This window comes from Polistes canadensis, unplaced genomic scaffold, assembly GCF_001313835.1.
Source record: "Polistes canadensis isolate GaletaPanama2010 unplaced genomic scaffold, ASM131383v1 scaffold_231, whole genome shotgun sequence".
Lineage (NCBI taxonomy): Eukaryota > Metazoa > Arthropoda > Insecta > Hymenoptera > Vespidae > Polistes > Polistes canadensis.
In genome coordinates this window covers 81,875-94,552 of record NW_014569778.1, presented here as the reverse complement: position 1 = coordinate 94,552, position 12,678 = coordinate 81,875, and positions in this window count along the sequence as shown.

Below are 12,678 nucleotides of genomic sequence, written 5' to 3'. Positions count from 1 at the left end.
ATTAATTATTAGATATATATTTATATTTTAATTATAATTATTATATATATATATGCGTGTGTAATATGTAATTAATAAATACGGTATTATGATTATTTTCAAATTTAATATTTTAGTCAATACTTTCTGCAGTTGCGTATACAATTGTATGGGAATTAGTGTGTAATGCGATTGTTTCGTAGTAATGCGTGTGTAATGCGTGTGACTCTGTGTGTGTGAATTAAAATCATGAGCGAATAAACGTTTTGATACATTTAACGATTAAAATCAATAAAATAACGAGGAGAATGTGATCTGAGCGAACAGAAATGATCTTATTATTCGCATAAGATGCTTTGAATCGAACTTTTGTTATATCAATAAAAAAAATAAAATACTCATTTAATGATTTTTACTCGATCTATCATTTTACTTCGTGTTTTACATATATATATGTCATTATTAGATGTTATTGTATAGATTAATTAAATATTGCACGAAATTTATTAAGAAAAATGTATCAAAATAATTTTATCACAAACACACCATATAGAATAATTAATTATTCGAATAGAGTTAAAAAATATTCAATAGAAATATGATTCCAATTATAAGAAAAAAGAAAGAAAACCAAATTCGTTGATTTATTTTGTTCACAATATTTACCTATACTCGAGATTACCTCTAATTGAAATCAATTAACTTTTTTATTAATTGTATCGTGTAAATTGTAAGAAAAAGAAAAAGAAAAAGAAGAAGAAGATTGGTGACAACAATGAAAATTACGTTCCGAAACTACACCTTTTTCATATTCTTAACACGTTCGTTTCTCGTCATTGTGTTTTTCCTTGACGATTTCGTCGTCTTCGTCATCACACGTATGAACATACGTGCAACGATCAAAGAAAATGGCTGTCGGTGGTGTGACATACATAAAAGGTACTGCGACGTAATTAATCTTCTTGTATGACACTTTAGCTGGTTACGCTTGCCAGGAGCTTGCCAGAAGCCAGAACACAACATCCCACTTAACCCGAGACGCCTAGAAAACAATTAATGTGAAATTGATTAATAATTATAGTGTCCTAATTTCAACCCTCTCATGTTGTCGTACGGTTAAAGAGACGCCGTCAGTCATCAGATGCCAGTGACCATGAAAGAAAAGAAAATACATGAAAATAACAGATAGGATATATATATATAAGAAATCGTTGGTAATAGAAAACTTTATCAGTTTGAAAAAAGATAATCTAGATTACAAATAAACGAAAACTTGTTTTCCAATAGATACTTTTTAAACGAGGTAATATATATTCGTGGAAGGTATCACAAAATTCAAACGTTCAACTTCCTGGTCTCTCTAGAATCAGAAACGATAGTCGATCGTTCCGTTTTACTCCTTTTTCCGAACATTTATTTGTTATCTAAAGAAAAACGGACAGTCAATTTGGCATTATTTTTCCCGACAGGCAGACTTTATTGATCTCTCTTGGTTGCTATATATCAAAGAGTAAAAGAGATGGAAAAGGGACGAAGATGAAGATGAAGATATATATATATATATATGTATAAATAGGTAGATAAATAGATTAAATAGGTAGATAGAAGATACATATATAGATAGATAGATAGAAGAACGGATAAACGAGGAAGGATAGATGAGAGAAAGAGAGATGAAACTGCGGAACTGAACGCCCCATAAAGCTAACCAATGCTAATACTTCGCATCTCCGCATTGGCGTCGTCGTTCTAACTATAGTATACGTAATTCACGTTAATTCAGGATAAAGGGGGACAAACTATCGCGTAAATTTCGATAGGACGCCTCTGCCTTGGCCTGGACCGGAATCGGCAATAAACGCGTAACCGAGCCTAATTCGTAACGTTGGCCCAGTCATTGTGGAACCATTGTGAATTCCCTATATCAAATCCTGCCCGCAGGAACGGAGTCATATAATGTTGGGGATATCGCAGGAAACTGGGCAGTAACGATCTCTACGTTAAGAGTGGTATACTCTTCCAAAATCGTCATAGTAAAGCTTATACATCCAATTCTATTATTCTAAATTTTGTGCGCGTGTCTAAAATCCTGAGGCGTGACGAAACGTAAAAAGTCGTTTGAACTTCCGTAAATTACCTTTTTCTTTTTCTTTTTATATTTCATAAACGTTAGATCGTAAGTTAATACAAACTAATAAATAATAATACATACTTTAGTTAACCTCAAAAAACTTATGAATAGTAATACATACCTAAAATTAACCTCAAAAAAGACTTTTATTACTTACATTCACAAATAATCAATGTCTTTGAAGATATTTACAGTTATTTAATATCAATCTCACCATTGTATGTAATAATTACATAACCTCAAAACACATAAATCATTTTTATTTGTATCGATATAAAACACGTGTTGTGTATATAGAAATATCAGAATATAGATATCAGTCCACACTAAATGTAAGGAAGTTATATCGACTTACTTTATGCAATTCATTTCAAATTGTTTTTCCCGCGCATCGTAAATACCGGCAAACTTCATCCTGTGAATTTTTTGGTCGGTGCGCGCGCATCGTAAATGTCGACAAACTTCAGACTGTCAATTTTTTGATCGGTGCGCGCGCATCGTATGAATTCACTCTCATCATGTTTTCCCAAATGCGCTAAAAGAAGTATAACTTCAAAAAAAAAGGTTAATAAACTATATACAAATAATATAATATTTATTATAATTTCTTTTTTTATCTTTTACGTTATATATATCATTTTATTTCTTCGAATGATAAATAGAAGTGGAGAAGAATGTATTGTATTATGTAACAACGTAAATATACTTCTACAAGGGTTTTCTTTCTCTCGATGATGATTATTATTCAAAGAACGTAGCCAAGAAATTTACAAATACGATCGAATAAATATAATACGTTGAATAAAGATTTAACCGTAACTTCTCTACTCGATGTTAGAAAAAGTATGTCCCACTATATCCTCGAGGACATGTCGAGATAAATTTTCATCAAAAAAAATCTTATACCAATGGAAAAACGTCTTCTTATTGTTGTTAGCATATGAATGTGACAAACCCAAAAATACGATATACCTATCTCTTTCTATCCTTCGATACAAGATGCGTAGGGTTTTGTTTTTTTCTTTTTTCTTTCTTTTGGCACACCCTATCGACTAATAAAAGTCAGCCACGCGATATTCGATGATCGAAGAAGTAGAAGAAGAAGAAAAAAAAGCAGGGGCTGTTGCGAGGGGGGATGGTGACGGGGCGGGGGCGGGTGGTTAGGGAAAGAAAAGGAAAAGGAATGCAAAAAAAAAAAGAAAAAGGAAAAAAAGTACGAAGGAAAGAGAACGGATACAAATAAACGGGAAAGAAATAGCATTTACTTTCGAATTTCTTTTTGCTTGGTAAAATAGGTAACGGCACGTGCCGAGAAAATTCTATGTCTCTTCCTCCTCCTCCTCCTCCTCCACCTCCACCACCATGGTAGTTCGATGAAAGGGAAAATATCGAGCAAACGGACGGACGATGGATGATAGCCCTTTACGAGGACAAGGGATGAGAACAACGCAAGGAAGTAAATTTGTGAACGCGATGGACCCAATGGGACACAATGGTTGCGTTTAATAGTACATTAAACACGGTATTGGGAACGATTGAATGAGAGAGAGAGAGAAAGAGAGAGAGAAATAAAGGAAGAGAAAGAAGGGCACGTTACAAGGACCATGACAAACATTGCTATTCGACAAAATGATCCTGTCGATCGAGCAAAAAAAAAAAAAGGAAAAAGTAAGGGCTGGGAGGGGATAACAAAAAGAAAAATTCGCTAAGAATCCCCCTTTCACTCCCGTCCACCCCCAGTGATCTATCGTAAGAAGAAAAGACTACAGTTATCATTTTTGTTGTTGTTGTACTTCTACTTTTTGGATTTTGATTTTTATTTTGACCATTTTTCTTTTTTCTTTGTTATTTTTTTTTTATTTTTATCAACGTAAAAGTATAGGTTACATTAGGAATAGTGAAATAATTTCAATCTGACAAGAGTTCGTTCGTTTTACGTCGTGGTCGGTTCGTTCAAAGTGGCCGGAAGTGTATGAACGAAGAGAAAAAAAAAAGGGGGGGGGGGAAAACACAGAGAGATAGAGAGAATGGCTGCCGTAGGTGTCGAAGAGTTGAGAGAAAGAGAAAAATAGAGAGACAGAGAGAAAGAGAGAGAATGAGACTCGAACGAGGCCGCAATTAGGCGGTCCCCGGGGTCGACGAGCAACGGATGGGGTCGGGCATTATGCAAAGCAGATTTTAAATTTAGATGTGGCCCACCGTGTCCACGCGTCCCCTCCTCCTTTTCCTTCTCTCTCAGTCTCTCTCTCTCTCTCTCTCTTTCTGTTTCTCTTTGGAAGAGGAGAAAAAGGAAATATACGCATAAAGGTGGTGCGTAGACGGATTCGCGTGGGTCGTGCCGTCGTGCTCGACAAATTAGCACGTTTTAAATCCAATCCGAGTTGTCCGGAGAAAGAAAGAGAGATTATGAGAGAGAGAGAGAGAGAGCGAAAGAGAGAGAAAGAAATAGGAGAGTAACGTTCGCACCAGCTCGATTCTAACGCGTGTATCTTCTGTGTGTCCGTGTCATTCTCTGTCTTTCTTTCTCTCTCACTCTCTCTCTCTCTCTCTCTTTCTCTCTCTTGTACTCTATCTCTTGTACTCTCCCTGTCTGCTTTGCATTTCTCGCGCGCGTCCAACATTTGAGGTGTAAAATATTAAATCCAAGCGCCTCCGCCATATCGCCCACGTCCTCGGAAAAGAGACGAAGAGGGTGGTGGTAGTGGTGGTGCCGGTTGAGAGGAGGGTGGGTGGGTGGTTGGGTTTGGAAGGAAGGGGGAAGGAGGAACGGGTAGATAGGTGAAAGGGAGATGGTGTCGTTGATGGTGGGGTGCTACCAGGGTGAAACGAAGGTTGGAAGGAGAATATGTATGTCTATGTGTATATATGTATATGTATGTGTGTTTGTGAAAGAGAAAGAGAGAGAAAGAGAGAGAAGATATGGCGAGAGGCGATGCTCTGCGGCGCGCACTCAGCGAGTTTACATTTAAATGTAAAAGTGCCGAGTGCTGCTAGGCGAAAGCTGCTGTTTTGCATTCGAAAGCTCATGATTGCCTCTGAGCTTTGCTTTTGACGGGGAGAGTATTTCGAGACTTCGTTCCTACCCGAACGTAGGAGGCTCGCGAGATATGAGAGTGAGAGAGAGAGAGAGAAAGAGAGAAATCGAGTAAGAGGATGGAAAGAAAAGGGGGATGGGAAAAATTTATACAAACGGAATGCCTGCCGTCTTTCATCGTCGGCCGATCCTCAAACTACCTCGGAAAATTTCAAGTAAATATAAATAGGATACCATAGCTAGCTAGCTAGCTAGCTAAGAAACAAGGGGTAAAGAGAGAGAGAGAGAGTAATAGTAGTATATATCTAGAACGGTTTATAGTTCGATTGTAGATTTATATATTAGCTGATTATATCGATCGTTAGGAAAACGATCATCCCTTCTTCTTGATGGTGGTGGTGATGGTGATGGTAGGTACTAGAGGTAACTATACTTCGATGCGTATACAATCTACTACTCTCTTAGGCCATTTATTTATTTCCGGAAACTAATCAATTCTCGGAACGAAACGATGAAAGAGAAAACGCGAGTTACCAACCCGTACACACTGACCTGATGTTATTCTTCTAATATGTATGTTTCATATGAGCGTTCGTAAAAGGGCTCTACCGGGCCACCTCCCCTCCTCCTCCCACACCCCGATCATCCCCCCAACTCCCAATCCCATCCCACTTTAACCCTTGCAATTTCCTATGATAGATCGACTCTCTACCTACCCCTGGACAAGTTCCATTACGGTCCGCGTTCTGAATTATTGAGCTGGCAATTCCGCGCCTACACGCGGCTACGACTCTGCATCAAAGTGTCAACGGGCTCATTAAGTCTCCAAATCAGGTGAGGCAACGCTTGGTAAAGCGATCGACCGTGCGCTTGCCGATAAACACTGCGAATTAATCGAACTACCTGGGGGTATATATACATATACATATATATATATATATGTATATGTATACGTACTACTGTGCTTGTCATCGCTCGTCATCATCTTGGAATGTTTAATCAACTGTTACGAAAGATTTATGCGTTTCGATTACATCTATAAAGCAGTCCACCGATGATCATCCTACGTTGGCCGTTGTTGTCATTTGTCGTTCATCGAAATGAACAGAGAGAACAGTGAAATTGGAAAATAATAGGAAATAATGTGTGGTATGATTGTAACGAAGAAATAAAGGTAATGTAAAAAAGAAAGAGGGTAAAAAAAATAATGTTCATCGATTGTACGAGTTAAATGACAAATCATACGTGGAATTTACTTCGCGTGTTTCATGAAATTAAATTCGGTCTTGGAAGAACAAATATAGATATAATCGAATTCTTAGTTTTATTTCAATCGAACATAATATAGAAATATTAATCGATAAAAAAATAAATAATAAATAAAATATATATATGTAAAATATTATAGATATTATATAACATTATAGTAACCAACGAGAGAGAAAATATACAAATGCATGGGAGATGCACGATATACATACATCTGCGCCGAGTGATATTTCATCGAGCGGAATAAAAAGTACCTAGGATGTATACGCGCACGAGTGGGATATCTGCATGAAAGTGTACACCAAAGGGATGCGGTATAGCGTTACATGCGATGGACCTCGCGTTCCATATTTTTTCCTCTTTCTCTCTCTCTCTCTACCTCTCTTTCTTTCAATTCTTTTTCTTCGTCTCTCTCTCTTTTTTTTCTTTTTTTTTTTTTTTAAACGAGAATTATTCTATTGCGGTCGAAAAAAAAGCAACAGAACGGATATTTGCATCTTGTTTCATATCGATGGAATCGTAAAATGGTATATGGAAGATCGGTTGTAGTAGATTAAAAAGATCAGTAATCCCTTGAAATAAGACCTGTTACTATAAACTGCATTCAGCTTGGTCGTAGTAGAATAAAAAGTATATATCTATAAGATCAACGATTTAGGACTCTTGGAAAGAAGAGAATCGTGATCTTTATCGGAACTCGCCCTTCTGGTCCATATGCTGAGCTAATAAGAACACTAATAACGGCTACCACCCTTCCCCTACGTAGAAAAAGCTGTCACTAAATATTTTTCTTCACTCGACGGTTGGCCTGGGAATTCGTGCGTGGTACCAACTCAATTTATATATATACATATATATATTGTAGATAAATCTAATACCATACATAAGTATATAAATAAGTATGTAATAAATGAAGTATATCATATATATATGTATATGTATTAATGAGAATATATTTATTTAATCTTAAAAAAGAAATTTGATTTTTGAATAGAAAAAAAAAAACAAGGGATGATGTAAATAATAAAGATAAAATTATCAACGAGTTCTTCTTGTTTGTTCTCGAATAGATAAAACTCGGAAGGCATTCATAAATGGCAAACGCGATTATAAACCAATCTTATAAAGAAAATAATAAGAATAAGTATTGGTGTTGGTGTTGATCCTAGTTATGAAATAGTAGTTGTAAGAAAGAGAAAGAGAAAGAGAGATGGTAGTGGGTATTCGATTAAACTCGTTTCACTTCGAATGCAAATCGTCCAATCACGCGTCCGGAAAGCTGCAACGCTCGGCGCTTACTCGCGTAATTTATTCGTAAGGGCGTTAAAGTTTCATAAGTCGTGCACATAAAATGCAGTCGAGAGTGGAGGGTGTCCGTCGTCGTCGTCGTCATAGTCTCATAGTTGTAATAGTAATAGTAATAGTAATAGTAGTAGTAGTAGTCGTTGGCGACGTCTGTGCCACCCTTCGATATCCACCCACCCGGCCCCACTCCACCCTCTTTACCACCTCTGCCACCACCACCAACACCACCACCACCACCACCGCCGCCCTCTTGGCGCGGCAGAAAATTATGCAGATGGCGGAGAAAAGCTTTGATAAACACGACAGTCTCTGATCGTTATGCAGATCCGCGGCACTGTAAAATGGCGGCAATGTTTCCATCTCGCTCCTACACCATTGGATTTCCTCTACCTCGTTTTCTATCTTCGTTCCTACCCGCTTTGCTTGCTGCTGGACCCAGGGGTGTTTCAACTTCTCATCCTCCTATTCCCGAACCCCCTCCTTCTACCCTCCTACCCTCCCCAAGCCCCTACCTCTTCCTCCTACTCTTCATCTGCCGCCACCGCCGCAGCTCGTTCCTGATTTTCACACCCCGGTCGAGGCATTACCACCCCAAGTCGACGAGGGTGGAAATACCTAACCCACCTTCCTCTTCCTCACTCACTCTCTTCTTGTTTCTCTCTCCTGAATTCTCTACTGCGTCTGCGCCAAGTATATATGCACTGCGATTTCATTGGAAGGTCCCGGCTGCTGGTTGAAAGACATCCGCACGCTGGAATCTACCAGTCAAACAACCCAACCACCCACCCAACTCAAACCCAACTCAGCTACCTCCCTCTTTCTATATTCCTATCCTCTTTGGCAGTCATCGAGACAAGTGAGAAGAACGCGCGTATAACTTTACACCCACCCTAACCACAGAGACTGAAATACTCTCTCTCTCTTTCTCTCTCTCTCTTTTTCTCTCTTTCTGTATTCAGCGTCACCAAAATGGTCGTGAAGATGCCTTTATTTTCCTTTCACGAGTTATTTCATTTTATTTGTCTTTTTTTTCTATTCGTTTCTTTCATTCTTCTTGCTTATTTTATTTTTTCCTTTTTCTTCTTCTTCGTTATTTTCTTCCTCATTTCTTTCGTAGGGGCAGGGGGGTGGAGGAAATATAAATAGAAAATAATAAAAATAATATGATTAATAATATATCACATGAGCAATCGAACGAATTATAATTGGTGTTAATATTTGTTTTATTATTTCGATTAAAATAATATATATATATATATATATCGCGATATATTTTGTATTAATAATTGGATCGTTTATTTTGAAAGTGGTATAAGTCCATTTTTGAAAAAAATAAGATATCACGTAATTCGTGTTTAATTTAATGTAAATTTTTTATGTATAATTAGTCCGTGTTTAATTTCTTAAAAAATGTCCATGTTTTGTACAATTTAAAATTGATCGGTAAATGAAATTGCATAATCATTGATTATGAAAGTAGTGTAAGTCCAATTTCCATAGAAAAAAAGAAAAAAATAATATAAAAAAGAATTTTCTGTATACACAACAGGAATATTATGATATTATAAAACGGTGTAAACAACATAATAAATTTATTTTACATGAAATGAAACGAGAGAATTTCGTTTCAACGAAGAACCTAAAGAACGCAATCAAAAAACAGATAAGAAAAAACACTAATGGAGAACATTAAAATTTAAAATACTACTTCTATTTCATATCATGTCATTATTTGCAAATAAAATTGGATTAATATGAAGTATATTTTAAGTGATATTTGATTTTTCAAAATTGAAATTAAACGATTTTTACAATTGTCTAATTTTGAAAGTGGTGTAAGTCCATTTGCAGCCTATAAATATACATTATTTTAGTTAAATTATCCTAAAAGTAATGTATATAATCAAATTACATATCGATAAATTAATAGAAACATTATTGAACTTGATATAATTAATGAATATTTTTAAATTAATCAATATGCAAACCTTTAATTTTCTCGAAACAACAGAAAATGGACTTACACCACTTTCAAAATAAACGGTCCAATTATTATTATAATATTATTGTATTTTTGAGTAGGATAATGATAACGAAAGTGCATAAGAATCGGTTTGATGATATACATCATAGGACATAGGACGGATATTCGGGGCGTGGTTTTACCATTCAGTCTCGACCAATTGCTTTCTACCGAGGATCATTACTTAATTGCTCTTCGGTCCTCCCTACTCTACCTTTTTGTTCTCTCTCTCTCTCTCTCTCTTTTAATATATATATATATATATATGTTGCATGTTTGGATACGATTCAATCGTAATTTTCACGATCGTTCAAAAGTTATTATTATTTTTTTCGTGTATACAAAACCGCACCTATCAATAATGACAAGAAAAAAAAATCTCCAATAAAACACTGACTTAATATTAAAATAAAAGTATGTATTAATTTATAAGAACAATACCAATAAATAAATGAATAAATATATTTGATATCTAAAGAATTGAATAATTCCATTTGATTGTATCGAATGATTAATCTTTCATAGAAAATGTTTTACCCCCCTTTCTTCGTTTTATTTTTCATCTAAAATAAAATTATATAATACATAATTATAATTATTATAAATAATATTATAGATATTAAACGTTTATATTATATATTTCATGTTTAAGATTTCAAATTACTTCGTAACATTTTGTTTGTCTCGATTTACTTATTATTTGAATAATAAATATATTTATAAAAAAAAAAAAGTAAAAGAAATGAGAAAAGAGAATATTTCGAGTATTCAATTATCCTGAAACGCTTTTATATATTAACACACATATGCATTTGTGCATATAGGTAGTACGTGTACACGCAATAGTACAAATCGGACCGCGAACAAAATTGGCCTGACAGTTTAGCTATGACAAAAGCACAATAGAATGCACCGTTTCCTGAACTCAACGTGCAGCTGTAATTCCTCTGTCTATCCGTCCGTATCTTCTTTCTCTCTTTCTCTCTTTCTCACATACAAGCACACACATACAATCTCCTAACTTTACCATAATATGCTTGTATAAACCTTTGTAAGTAATACCACACACACAAACACCAACCTACCTTTCCTTTACCCTTTTCCTTTCTTACATTTTTTCTTGATTTTAGTTTTTTATTTTAGAAAGTCATTTTAAAATTGCGGATGTCGTGGACAGTTTAATATCGTGCCGCTGTCACGAATGATGTTCGTTAACAAACTTGATACATTAATTGCAATTTAATATCTACGACCTATTTGTAAATGATCAAAACAATGCGATTTAATGTAATAGAAAAGAAAAATATTCAAATATATGTCGACTATCAATTAAAAGTATAACATAAATTAGATTGTTCAATTGATAAAGTTCTTTTAATTATGTTGATTATTAATTAATAAGTCTTTAGTTTAATAATCATTTTCTTAAAACTTCAGTAATTTTCTACACAGACAACAAAAACAAATCAAAAGATTTTTCACAAAATTTCCATATAAGATCAACCCTTATCACGTATCTCAAATCTTTCCTTTTAATTGTATTCTCCTTACTTATCACATTCCCATTAATTAATTTCATTCATTTTTAGATTTATTTTATCATTGTATATATATATATAACAAGTATTATATTATATATACAATAAAGTTAAAGTACAAAAATGATTATACATTGCAAATCATTTCCTCTACTCTTAACCAAACTCTATTGAAAATAATAATAATAATAACGATAAAACAATAATAAAAAAAGAATAAAAAAAAAGAAATATTTCGCTAAAGATTTGCGAGCAGCGACAAAACGACGAATTTTCCACGAGGAGCGCAGCCCTGGTTCTAAGTGGTCGACGTATGATGACGGTTATTACCATGATGCGCTGTTTCCTGCGACCGTGAATACCTTCCACGTACGCGCCGACACGCACATACACAAACACACCAAATAACACACACACACACACATATTTATATACACATAAAACACTGATATATACAAGTAACTCATTGCACGCGTTACTTGTGCGCAAACGCTGATAGTTAAGTAAGAGTAACAGAGATGGAATGATTGAAATACCGAAAAGTTAGAGAAAGAAAGATGAATAATATGTTTGCAAACGTGTGCGTGAGTATCCTGCGCACCCCGTTTCACTGTAACCAAGTATTTCGTCATTATATAATATACTCGTTTACACAGAACATTATTGTCGCAAATATGTCATTAATGTCGGAAATCAGCGGCGCGTATTGTAACCGCCTTTGCGTGATGCGGTTTTCCAGATTTTACTTTACCTCGGCAAGAGTTACTTCTCTTTCTCTCTTTATCTCTCATTCTCTATTTGTCTCTGTTTCTCTCTCCTTCAAACGTTGATTTCTCCGGTCGGTGGAGGCTCACAGGAAGTTACCCATACGTCATTGTTCCTGCTAAACGAGTTGCTGCCAACCAGAAGACTCGCGAATGCCAACGGTTCGTTCGTTCGTTCATTATAACATAGGATATATCATATATTATTGTATATACCCCCTCATACAAGATGTTTTCCTAGAAACATTTTAATGCACAGTGTTCCTAATTATTTCAATTGATTTATTTTGTTCAATCATTCGTAAGTATTTTGATAAATAACATTTGATTTTATTTAGCATGAAATATTGAATATTTAGGTTTATTCTCGTACGTTCTAATAATTAGGACATACATCAAACGACTTGACATTATCCAATTTAGAGGAGGATAATGTGAGGATAGGTTATTACAATGTACACGTTTCGTTCAGATTGTGTAAGGTCCTTAAAATGTACCAAGTCTCCCCCTATCTCTCATCCCCATACCGAGATTACAATGTACTCTTTTCGTTTTGTTTTATTCATTAACAAAATTTTGGAATGTTTGAATTCACCAAAATCTTTGAAAATGTATCTAACTTCCCCCTACTTCAG